Genomic DNA, 13288 nt, shown 5'->3' with positions numbered 1-13288 from the left:
GGTCTTCTCTTCCTATTCTGTCTTTGTAATAACCAAAATTTTGCATTGTTCATCAATGATGTTCTTGATATCCTCCCATAGCTCATCTGGTCTTCACTCATTAGTGTCCAAGTTCTCAAATCTCTTTCTGAGATAGTTTGAAATTCAAGTGAGCTAGACTCAAGGTAAACTTTTGGTTACTGTGGATTTGATTTAACGTTCTTTAGCTTCAGCTTGAACTTGTATTTTAGTATTTGGTGGTCCATTCCACAATCAGCACCTAGCCAATGATTTCTCATATACCTGATTCCTATACAAGCTCTATGAGGAAGCTCACCATCTGCAGAATGCTCAGTCCATACCCAAGGCTTATACCTGCACTGTCAAGTATGGAAACTCTGCATAAGGAAGGTCGTTGCACATGTGAAATGCCCACATCTACAGTGAGGGGAGTGGCCCAGCTGTTGCATGATATGCAGTCCCTGGCTCCAGTACTGGCCAAGTGGAGTGGACTTACACTTGTGCAGGATGGTTTTTCATACACCTGGTTTCCTAGACCTGCTCTATAAGGCTGAATAGCCCTGCTGGAGTATGGTCTTATACAGCCCCTGTGATGGGTCTAACAACTTGCAGGATACTCTGTGCACAACTTAGTCTTTTACCTGCACTGGGAAGAAAGAAAACCTTGCTCAGGAATAGTCTCTGGATACCTTGGTTCTGTATCTCTCCTGTTAGGAAGGCTGTCTGTGCTTCTTGTAGAACTGTTAAACCCTGAGATATTTAACAGCCCCATAAGGAGAATTGTTAGACATCCAGGCACCTGTCCTTAGACGAAAACTAACGCCACTGTAGAATGGCTCAAGAACATCTACATCCTGTACAGGCCCTGAGAAAAAGGCTGACAATAAAGCAGAATGATCTGTGAACACATCTGATTCTGGTAGCATCCCTGAGAGTACAACTGGCCCTGCTGTAACAAGGTCTCCGAACATATGACTCTTGTATCTGCCCTCTGAAGGGTCTGGCAGAACAGTTACAAGATCCGTACACAGCCCAGTCCCAAATCTGCCATGAGAAGAGGGTTGACAGTTCTGCAGTCTGGTCTGCGCACATTTAAGACCTAAACTTGCCATATAATGAGGCCAGACTCAGCTGCAGAAGAGTCTCAAAACACCAAGCTATATAGGTGCCCTTTAACAAGGGAAGACAGCCAGGCAGGATGGCCTGCACACAACTGAGACTTTAACTGCCAAGTGGGGAAACTGATCATGCTGCAAAAGACTTAGTGACCACCTGATATTGTAACTGCCCCATTAGTCCCTGTGTGCTTCAAAACCTTTTTCCAATAGGGTGAAAAGAAAACATACTCTCTAAAACATTTAGGAATGACATCTCAGATGAGGTTCTTATAATGCAAGTTTACAAAATAGTACAAGACTTTTGCGAAGAAAAAAAAAGATAACCTGAATTACAAATTGGACAAAAGACATGGAAATATTTTTCACAGATGAAGGTATTCAGATGGGCAACAGACACATAAAGAAATACTCAAAATCACTGTCAATAAAAGACATACAAATTAAACCACAATGAGATACCATCTCACCATAGTAGCAGTGGCAAAGTTCAGTAAGAAAGTAAGCAATACAAGAGAATGTGGAGAGATAACAACTCTCATACACGGTTTGTGAGATTGTAAAATACCACAACCACTGTGGAAAGCAATTGGGCATATCCTCAAAAAAGCTGAACATAGAAATTCCATATGACCCAGCTATTCCACTGCTAAACATATACCCTAGGACAAACAGAACTGAGACACAAATGGAGATCTGTACACTGATGTTCATAGCAGTGCTACTCATAATTGCAAGAAAATGCAAAGAGTCCAAAGACTCACCAAAAAAATGGATGGAGAAACTGTGCTACATGCACATGTTGGAATACTATGCAGCACTCAGGAGCAACAATTCTGAAAACTACTATAGAACATGGGAGAGGCTTGAGAGAGTTAGGCTACAAATAAAAACAGAGGTTGAAGCTCAACTAAGAAATCCCTACATCAGGACATTTTCCAAACCCAAAACTCAGAAAATCCTATGTCAGGACATTTTCCTAAACCAGAATTCAGAAAATCTTATGTCAGGACATTCCCCAGAACCAGAACTCAGAAATTCCTATATCAGGACCTTTTCCAAGACCAGAAACTTTATGCACCAACGAGCTGCTGTAACGTCAACTCATCTCAAAAACTCACTTGCTAAAACCCCATATAAGGCCCCCTAAGCCCAACCCCCAGTGCTACTCCCCTTGCTGAGTAGCCTATCATCCAATAAACTCTGAGAAATGTTTACACCTTGGCATGGTTCTTGGTTTCAATCAAAACCTTTAAGAGAGTATTATGCTAAGTGAAGTATCAGTGTCATCAGGACAAATGCTGTATAGGATCATTATTGTAAAACATGAATAACTAGCAATATATATATAAAAGTCTAAAGTGGCAGAGGGCAGGGGGACTGACGATGGGGATGGGAGGATTTCATAGGGTCACAGAGTTCGGTGGTCAGAGGGAGAGGCTGAAGGAATTAGGATAAATCCAATGAGGACCTGAAAAGACAAGGTAATACAGGGTATAGAACAATGGTGATTAATTTTATAAAACAACGTTTGGGAATGATCTTATGAAATATAATGTGAATGAAGCAATGTATAAAACAATGTATATGAATGAAATACAATAAAGAAGAAAAACAAACAAAAGAACACTAAAAATGCTAAAAATCCTAAACCTTAAAACTCAAACCCTAATGCTCAAACCTCAATGCTAAACATAACACAACCTCTAAAACGATAAACAAATTCTAATTGCTAAAAAAATAGACCTAACCACTAAATAAGATTTTTAAAAGCTAACTGTCTAATTAATTCTAAATGATGAAATCCTTAACATGGTTGGGGGAACCCTCCTTCAACAGGAAGGTGGGGGTACAAGCTGGAGGATAGGAGACTGGGTACAATGTCCCAGCATGGGGCCTAAGGGCTCTCTATAGAGAGGCAGGGGCTCTGCCCAAGTGTAGAAAGCTTCAGTGGATTCAGCTGTTGGGGCTTATAGAAAAGCTTTGCTCCCTATTCCCAGAACACCCAGCTAAGATCATAGAGGTGGCACTGAGAGACAAGGAGAAGGGGACAGGCAGTGTCCGCTCACAGGGACAACCTGCCCTCTCTCGAGATCCAACTAAAAGCTTTTTAACTGCAGTTACTTTGATGTACTCTATTGAAGCTACAATTACCTTGGCTGCTGGCACCAGACTTGCCCTCCAATGGACTTAAAGTGAACTCATTCCAATTACAAGGTCTCCAAAGAGTCCTGTTTTACTATTTTTTTCTTAGGTCAGACGTAGGTAAGTTACACTTCTGCTAATTTCTTTGGATTCAGTAGCTGCTTCTCAGCTTCCCTCTCTGGGATCCAACTCAGATTCTCTGTCACCCCTGCTTGACCTCATCAAAAGTTGATAAGGCATGTCTTCAAAAAGCTGAACATAGAGATTCTATATGACCCAGACAGAACTGAGATACAAATGGAGATTTATACACCAATGTTCACAGTAGCATTATTCACAACAGAAAGAACATAGAAACAACTCAAATGTACATCAGCAAATGACTGGATTGAGAGACTGTGGTACACTCACATGATGGAATACTATACAACACTCAGGAACAATGATTTGAAAAAATACTTTACATGGGAAAGATTAGAGATCATTATGCTGAGTGAACTAATGCAGGTCCATAAGAACAAACACTGTAAAGACCATTATTGTAAAAGCAGAAAGATAACCAATGAGATGTGTATGGATATACAAAGAGGGAAGAAGGGGAGGGGTAAGGGGGCTGAGGGTAGAAAAGGAAAATCATAGGGTCACAGAGTTTCGGGAGGCGGAGGGAGTGGGGGGAAACAACATACATAAACAAACCACAATAATTTTTTTTTAAGTTGATAGGGCAGATGTTCCAATGGGTACTCACAGAAGTGAGAGGGGTTTGATCAGCTTGAGGTTACCTAGAGTCACCAAAGGCTCTGGCGGCAGTGACAGAGGGAAACTCACCCAATAGGTTGGTTTTCATCTGAAAAATATATACATTTCTCCCCATCCCCACCTCCCCATGCACAGGAAGTCAATACCCATCACAAGTGTTAGCTCTAGAATTACCACAGTTATCCAAAAAGGAGAGGGAGCCAGTGACCAAAGGAACTGAAACTGATTTAATGAGCCATTTGCATTTTCACTGTACTGGCTCTGTATAATTACACATATATGAATTAATCTTTGAGACAAGTATATGCTACTGACAAGATCAACCAGGTAGGAAAGCATATTTTCTAGAAGGCCAAAGAGTGCAGAGCAGTGGATGGAGCAGATGGGTACAGCAGCAAGAGGCTAAGGATAGAGTTTCTGGGTTGATCACTCATCAGAGGTCTCTGTCCAGGAAGAGACAGACCCAGAGGTGGACATAGGAGCAGAGCTAGGAGCATAAGCCCACTCCTGCAGACAGCACCCCACATGGAGCAGATACACACTGAGATGTGGTCTTAAATCTGAACACTGGAAGGTGGACTATACATAGATTAGCAAGAGCTTGGATCTCACCCACACCCCGACACACAGACACACACCACCACCACCACAGACTAAACCATATATGCCATTGGCAATCTTCACCCACTCAATGGGTCAAGCACTGCCAACATCAGCCAACACAAGTAGGGCAGGGTTTCAGTTCATGACCACACTGCAAGGGACTGATAATCAACCCACAGAGGTGGCACCCAACATGGAGAGGCTGGTCTATGACGCCAGACTAGAAGTCTACCAAACACAGTGACACAACCTGTCCAATGACGGGGACCAATAGCAAAGAGGGAACACGGCAGGCAAGTGCTGGCAGGGATCCATACAGTGTGGGGCACAGCACATGAGGGTAACACCCATGAAGATGGGTTGTACATAGTCGGTCACCAGGAAAACACAGAGGTGGTCTCAACACCAGCTGTTCTTAGGTGCCATTCAGTCCAGTGTGACTCACAATGACCCTATGAACAATAAATCTGAACCCTAACCTATCCTGTACCATCCTCACCCTGTTAGACACACTCGAGCCCATTGCTGTAGTCAGGTCCCAACATCAAGGACCAGCGTATAGCAGGGTCCCAAATCTTGATGCTGGCTTCCATGTCTTCCCACTCCTCATCTATGTATTCTTCCTGTACAGAAGCCCATCACCAAGATCATGCCCATGTCAAGCATTTCGACACCCATCCTGCAGAGGGTAACAGAGCCACGTCATGTAACCACTGGGATGGAAGTGCCATGAGGAGGAGAGCCCACTCAACCCACCGCCATAGAGGCATGTGGTAGGGGAACCATGCACAGTGTGTGCAGCCCCCAGCAAGGGCAAGCATCCCCCAACTTAAGGAAGCATACCATCATCAGAGGCAGATCTCATCAGAAGCAGCACATGACCTCAATGTGGGGCAGGTGTACCTCTGCACCAGCAGGAAGGAGTTCCATCCATGAGCAACAGGAATAGTTGCTAAAGGCCTCACAGAGGGGCAACTTGGGGCTACAAGACAAGCCATCTCCACAGACCACTAGAAAAAGCCTGACTGTGGACAGCTGAGCTCAGGCCCAAGGGCACTCCTGCTCGGGAAGCCCAGGCCAGCTGTGGGGGCGAGGAGTCTGCCATATTGGTAAGCACTATGGGGCCAGTGAGGGACCGTTGCTGCCTCATCTTGCACATCAGTTTGCCCTTATTGTCACTGCAAGGGGCGGGGGCGGCTAGAGGACAGCACTGGGGGCCGAGGGCCATGGGTTTTAGTACCCTCATTCTCTTCAAGACCAGAGGAAGTTCCACTTGTGAATACATGGCGGACAGAAAGTTGGCTCATTGGGCTTCCTGATGGAGAGTTACTCCCAAAATAGGTCAAGTCTTCTGTGAAAAGACAAGCTACAAACACTTAGAAGTACACACACCCACAAGATTATGACCCAGTGAAGCCCACTGCCCACCAGGAGCGTCTCCTCTGAAGGTTTCCTTACCTTAACGCAGTCTCCTGAGAAATGCTGACAGAGGAAGGAAATCCATAGGCAACTCCACCCAGAAGGCACCTTTCTGCTGCAGTAGCAGCAGACAGGGACTCCCTGAACCAGCTTTTCCTACTCTAAGCTTCTTCACCACAGCCACAAGGCCTTCACGGTAAAAATTCTTTCAGGAAAATGGAAGACTTCCCAAGAGGCACCTAACTGGCTTTTCCCATCGCAGGAGTAAGGGAGCCTTCGAATTAAAAATTCCTTCCGGTGATGGGAAAACAAAGTGGACATTAATAGGGCACTTTCAGACCCTCTTTTTTTAAAAAATAAATAAATAAATAAATAATCCTTCAGGTAAAGAAAGCTCCACTCTAACTTGTGTCACAGAAGTATGGAGGCTTCCGAAATAAAAATTCCCTCAGGCCGAACTAAAGCTTCCCAAGGACCACCTTACTGGCTTTCTCACCCTAACTTGCTTCACAGAAGTACGGAAGCCTTCGAAGTAAAAAATTCCTTCAGGCAAAAGAAAGCCTTTCCATAGAGGTGCCAGAATCCAGGATTCCATCCCTAAATTGAGACATATAAGTACGGAAGTCTTCAAAGTAAAAATTTCTTCACTTTCTTCAGGTGAAACAAAGGCTTCCCAAGTGTAAGGTAGCCAAGGAAGGACAGAACCCAATGCAGGCCAAGAAAGACAGTTTATTGAGGAGAAACTGCTGGGCTGGCTCTCAAGCAGACCAGCCCCCACTAAGAGTTGTCGTTATGTGCGGCCGAGTGACTTGTGACTCATAATGACCCTATGTACAAGAGCCTTAAATCTGCTCTATTCTGTAACAACCTCACTGTCTCCAACGTTCCTACTCCCATTACCCCAAACACTGAATGGATCCATCTCATTGAGGGTCTTCCTCTCCTGCCCTGTCCCTCTCTCCTCCCTCTCAAGCATGACGTCCCTCACCAAGGACTGGTTCCTCCTTGCAACATGCCCAAAGTACGTTAGACAAAGCTTCAGAATCCTTGCCTCCAAGGAGCAATCCAGTTTCACCCTCTCTAGGATGAACCTGTTTGTTCTCTAGCAGTCCATGATATATTCAGTATTCTTCTCCAGCACCACAACTCAAAGACATCAATTCTCTATCATCCCTAGTCACTGTCCAGCTCTCTGAGGCATAGCATTCAATTGTAAAGACTATGGCCTGGACCAGAGGCAACTTAGTCTCCAGCCTGACATCATTGCTCCTCAGTACTCTGGAGAGGTCCCTGACAACAGACTTTCCAAGTGCAATTCATCTCTTGATTTCCTGAATGTTGGTACCAAGAGTGTTAATTGTGGAACCAAGCAAACTAAAGCTGTTAACAATCTTAATCTCTTCACCATCTATCCTTCTGTTGCCACTTGGCCGAATGGTGAAAATCTTTGTTTTCTAGATGTTGAACTTCAATCCGTACTGAAGGTTGCAGTCCTTGACCTTCTGTAGCAAGCGCTTCAGATCTTCCTCAGTTTCACCAAGCAGGGTTGTGTCATCTGCATAGTGCAGGTTGTTGATGAATTTTCCACCAATCCTGATGCCACATTCCTCCTCGTATAGCCCAACATCCTGGATGATCTGTTCTGCATACAGATTGAAAAGATATGGAGACAGAATACATCACTGGTGGACACCCTTCCTGATTTTGACCATGCAGTGTCTCCTGGCTCTGTTCTCATGATTGCTGCTTGGTTCAAGTATAGGTTTGGCATAAGCACAATCAAGTGTTCTGGGATTCCCATTCTTCTCAGAGTCAACCACAGTTTGTTGTGATCCACACAGTCAAAAGCCTTTGCATAGTCAATGAAGCACAGACAGACATTCCTCTGGTACTCTCTGCTTTCTTCCAAGATCCATCTAACATTAGTTATAATATCCCTAGTACGACGACCTCTTCTAAACCCAGCCTGCACAACTGGCAGTTCTCTGTTGACATGTTGCTTTAGTCATTTCTGGATAATTTTCAGCAGAATCTTGCTTGCTTGTGATAGTAATGATTTTGTTCAATAATTTCTGCACTCTGTCAGGTCACTCTTGTTTGGAATGGGAACAAATATCGATCTCTTCCAGTCAGTTGGCCAGGTGGCTGTCCTACAAATTTCTTGGAACAACTTAGTGAGAACATCCAGGAAATTGAAATTGAAATATGTCAATTGGTATGCCATCTACTCCTGGAGCCTTGTTTTATGCTGTTTCCTTCGGAGCAGCTTGAACTTTCTCCATCACCACAGGCTCTTGCTCATATATTGTTTCATTAAATTCTGTGTCCGCCAATTCCTTCTGGTACAGTGATTCGGTATACTCCTTCCATCTTCTTTTAATGCTTTTTGGATCATTTAACATTCTGCCCAAAGCATCCTTAAGTATTGCCAGTCATGGCTTGAATTTATTCTTCAGTTCCTTCAGCTCAGAAATGCTGAGCGAGTTCGGCCCTTTTGATTTTCCTACTCCAGCTCTTTGCACATTTTGTTATAATACCTGGCTTTGTCATTCCAAGCTGCCCTTTGACATTTCTGTTCAGCTCTCTTTAATTCCTTGGTTTCTTCCTTTAACTTTGGTTTCTCGGTGCTCTAATACAATATTCAGAGTCTCATCTGACATCTATCTTGGTCTTTTCTTCCTCTGCTGCCTTTGTAATGATCTTTTGCATTCTTCATGGACAATATACTTGATATCTTCACACAGCTCATTTGTTCTTCATTCACTGGTGTTCAAGGCATCAAGCCTATTCCTGAGATGGTATTGAAATTTGAGTGGGATAGACTTAAGGTCAAATTGTGGTTCCCATGGATTTGATTTTATTTCTTCAGCTTCAGCTTGTACTTGCATATGAGTACTTGGTGATCTGTTCTACAATCAGCACCTGGCCTGGTTTTCACAGTTGATATTAAACTTCGTCAGCGATTCTTTCCACAGATGTAATCGATTTGATATCTATGCATACCATCAGGTGAAATCCATGTATATAGCCTGTGTTTGTGTTTTTTAATAAAAGTTAATTGCAATGAGTAAATCATTGAATGTGCAGAATTCTGTCCTTCTATTTCCAGCTTCATTTCTGTCACCAAGTCCATGTTTTCCAACTACTAATCCTTCTTCCCTGTTCCCAACTTTTGCATTCCAAACACCCATTATTATCAATGCATCTTGATTGCATGTTCAATCGATTTCTGACTGCAGAAGTTGATAGAAATCTATCTCCTCCTCTTTGGCTATAGTTGTTGGTACATATATTTCAATGATAGTGGTATTCACTGGACTTCCTTGTGTGTGTATGGATATTATCCTGTCACTCACCACATTGTATTTCATGATGGATCTAGAAATTACTTTTTTGACTATGAAAGAAAACCCATTTTTTTTCTCACCTTTTCATCCTTGGCATAGATGATCATATGATCATCTAATTAAAAATGTCCCATGCCAAGCCATCTCACTTCACCAATACCTAGTATGTCAATATTTATGCATTCCATTTCTTTTTAACAATGTCCAATTTTCTTACATTTATGCTTCTCACATTCCATGTTCCAGTCACTAGTGTCTGCTTACAGCTGTTCCTCCTTCTTTGTGTTTCCATATCTGAGATCTCAGACTCTATTGACATGTCTGCTAGTCTGAGTGTGCTCTATGGTACATAGGGTTTTCGAAGTCCTGTTATTTCAGTAGTGGGGGCCAATTTTTCTTCCTAGTCTGTCTTGATTTTTTATTATAATACTTATCTGACAGACAAGCATTTTACAGAAAGGAGAAGATGAAAGACATTTACCCCATTAGAGAAATGGCTGGAAGATTTACTAATAGTTAAGGGGGATTTTATATTTTCTTACAAGGGTCTTGGGGAAGGGGATGCTTACAGATATTTTCTTTAAGATAGGGAAGCGGGCTAGGGTCTCAGATAACTATTCCTGGGAAAAGGGGAATAGGATAGTTTCGCTGAGAGAAAAAGCACAACTGCTGTTTGCTGTGATTGGATTCCGTCAGTGGCCACTCTGGGAGAGAAAGAGCTCTGCAGTCCTAATACCAAGGACCAGCTGACCGGCTTTCCATACCCTAACCTGCATCACACAAGTATGGAGACCTTCAAAGTCACAATTCCTTTAGGCGAAACAAAGGCTTCCCAGGGAGCTCCCAGATCCCAGCTTTTCACATCACAGAAATACAAAAAAAATTAGAAGTAAAACTTCTTTCAGGTGAAAGAGGACTTCCCAAGAAGCATGAGACCCCAACTGGAGAATGCGACTCCTACCTGCAAGGGTTGCCTTCTCTTATCTGTTATACATACCCTCCATCTCTCTCCTCACACAGTCCCAGCAGATATAAGTGGTTCCAGTGGGGAGAGTTTCCACAAGAACATGTGAACCACACCAACAGTCTGAGAGGCCGTAAGAGGGAGGAGTTCAGTGCAAGGAAAAAGGATCACCTTCTGGGGTGGCCCGGAGAAGGCCTTGGTGGGAAATGGCAGGAGTTCATCTGCCAGGTTCCGGTAGTCAACCCCGCACCTTCTCCTGTCCCTACAGTTCCTTGTTGATAATCAAGAACCCGTGCATGATGCACAGCATCTTGAAACATGTAGTTGATGCAACTTTATAGGGATGCTCAAATTTCCATTCCCGCCTCCTGCCAGTGACTCAAGATGTCAAGCAAAGAAAAATTCTACGAGAATCAAAATATTCTACAAAACTGCTGTCAGATCCCAGAGTTATGGGAAAAGAAAGAAAATATTCTATTACCCATTACACAAAATGGCATATTTGTTGCCATTTTCTTTAACGTAATAAAAAGTAGTGTTCCAACCGCCAAAGAAAAAGAAAAAGTATCAGTAATTAGGATGGCAGCTGAGGGATACTGTACCCCCAGGCTCCCTCATGGATCAATAGAGAAGGCCTTCACATGGAGGACAGCTCTTCTCTGACCCACTGTACACCCCCATAAACAAAGCTCCAGGCCCACTATGCGGGTAGGGAGGGGGCTGCAACCATAACCACAATCAGGGATCAGAGTATACTGATGCCTCATCTTACAAGTCATGTGCCCACAAAGTGCCAGCTAAGAAGACTCTAGAAGCTCACACCACACTCTCACCAAGGACAGATTATGCAAAGTTTAGCATGGAATCTTCTCAGTTAGGGGCCTGCACAAGGTTGCCTCTGTTGGTTTCCCAGTGGTGAGGCATTCACAAAATGCTTTAGGTGCTTCTTGGAAAGACACACTATACACATGCACATAGGTAGGCTCCATTATGGACCAGTCAGCTACAATATCCATCCTTGGAATAACCCCTTCAAGGGGTCCACAACCTCCCCATAGCCTGCAAAGAATCAAAGTCTTGAGGGGCAGTCACATCTAAAAATTCACAATCACAAACTCCGAGAGGGAGACTGACACAGTGCAAGCAGACACACTGTACAAGGGCCCACATTTCCTATGACCCTGTGTATCACCAAGTGATGAAATGTTTGACAAGACCAAATTCAGCTTCACAACATGGCCATATCACAGATGTCATACCCGATGGTAACTTCGCCCCATTGCCTCCTCAACCAAGCACATACAGCAGATGTCTGAACCTGCAGTTCCTCTCATAGTGAACAGGATTACCATGGTAACAACATATCATCAAACAAACCTGCCTCACGACACTCTAAAATCAAACTATGACTCCCTGTTGTTGCTGTTATCATGTGCCATTACGTCCAGCAAGTTTTCAGAGGCACTAAATCACACAGGAGGAGACTTCCCATCCTTCCCCTGTCGAATAGTTGGTGGATTTGAAACGTGTGCCTTTGAGATTACAGAGCTTCGGCCATCAGGGCTCCCTATCAGTAGGTGATCAATCCAACACTTGGGTGAATTCTGCTTCTCAATGGTAGGAAAACCTGATATCACAGGATCAAAAGGGACACCGCTATCAACACTTGACCACCACAGGGAGTTATCCCTATGGTAACTTTTCTGACACTTAAAAGCCTAAAGACTGGAAGAATTGTGAGGCACCACTTTATGGTACTTTTAATACAGAAACTCAAGATCAAGTGCACTTTTGTCCTTCTGCCCCATGGTACGTTTCTGTCCTCCCTGAGTTCACTTTAGGACACCTTCATTACTATTGGGCAGCTACAATGTTATTTTTTTGTCACTACCTCTGGTGAGGGAAGCCGAATATCAAATTTAATAATAGTAGACCAAATGCTATATCTGGAATTGTTGTTGTTGTTGTTGTTATGTGCCGTCGAGTCACTTGCGACTCACAGTGACCCTATGGACAACAGCCCTAAACTCTGCTCTGTCCTGTGCCAATAGCACTGTCTCCGACACTCCCATCCCGATTATCCCAGTCACTGAATCAATCCACCCCATAGAGTGCCTTCCTCTCCTGTGCTGTCCCTCCACCCTCCCAAGCATGATGTCCTTCTCTAAGGACCGGTCTCTCCTCACAACATGTCCAAAGTATGTTAGATGGAGCCTCAGAATCCTTGCCTCCAAGGAGCCACCCAGTTTAACCCTTTCCCACTCAGAGAGGGGGTACAGGGGTCTGACTAGCTGAAAGCTGGGCATTTAGAGGCCAGTCTCAGTCCCCGCCCATCTTCCCAGGTAATCAAAGACGCAAAAACCGCGCGACATTCGTTCTGGCCCTTGGGCCTGCGGCCCTCAGGCCAAGAAAAGCCTATCTACACACCAGTTCTACAGGATGCATCACCTTTGCTCGGGAAACATTACGACTAAACTTCAGAGACATTGATCCCAACATAAGGAACTACCATCAGCTGATGTGTTTGGAATCACAGAAGCCAAGGAAGCTTCTTATATAAGTTATTAGATGGAGGGCTGGTCAAAGGGAGGTAGATGTGAAGGGAGGGAGCAAAAGTGGATGGGTATCCTGGTGGATGGTGGAGCAGGGAAATAAGTGGGTAAAGACGCGTGTGAGAAAGGCAGGGACAACACTGACGCTAAAGTTAACTCCACAATAAGGGATATACCTTTAACTTGCTGGTCTGTCTGATACTTCTCTGAATCAGAACATTCACATTAAGACAGACTAGGAAGAAGGATTTGCCATCCACTTCTGAAATAGCAGGCCTCGGAAAACCCTATGTACAAAATCAGGAATTGAGGGAGGCTTAATACAAGCTGAAGGTCACCTTGTGGCACTAAGGTGTTCCCTAAGAGTCAACATTGCTCTTACTT

Source organism: Elephantulus edwardii, unplaced genomic scaffold, assembly GCF_000299155.1.
Source record: "Elephantulus edwardii isolate Elephantulus edwardi_28Jun2011 unplaced genomic scaffold, EleEdw1.0 scaffold00217, whole genome shotgun sequence".
Lineage (NCBI taxonomy): Eukaryota > Metazoa > Chordata > Mammalia > Macroscelidea > Macroscelididae > Elephantulus > Elephantulus edwardii.
The sequence above is the reverse complement of the archived record's forward strand: the minus strand, read 5'-3'. Positions refer to the sequence as shown.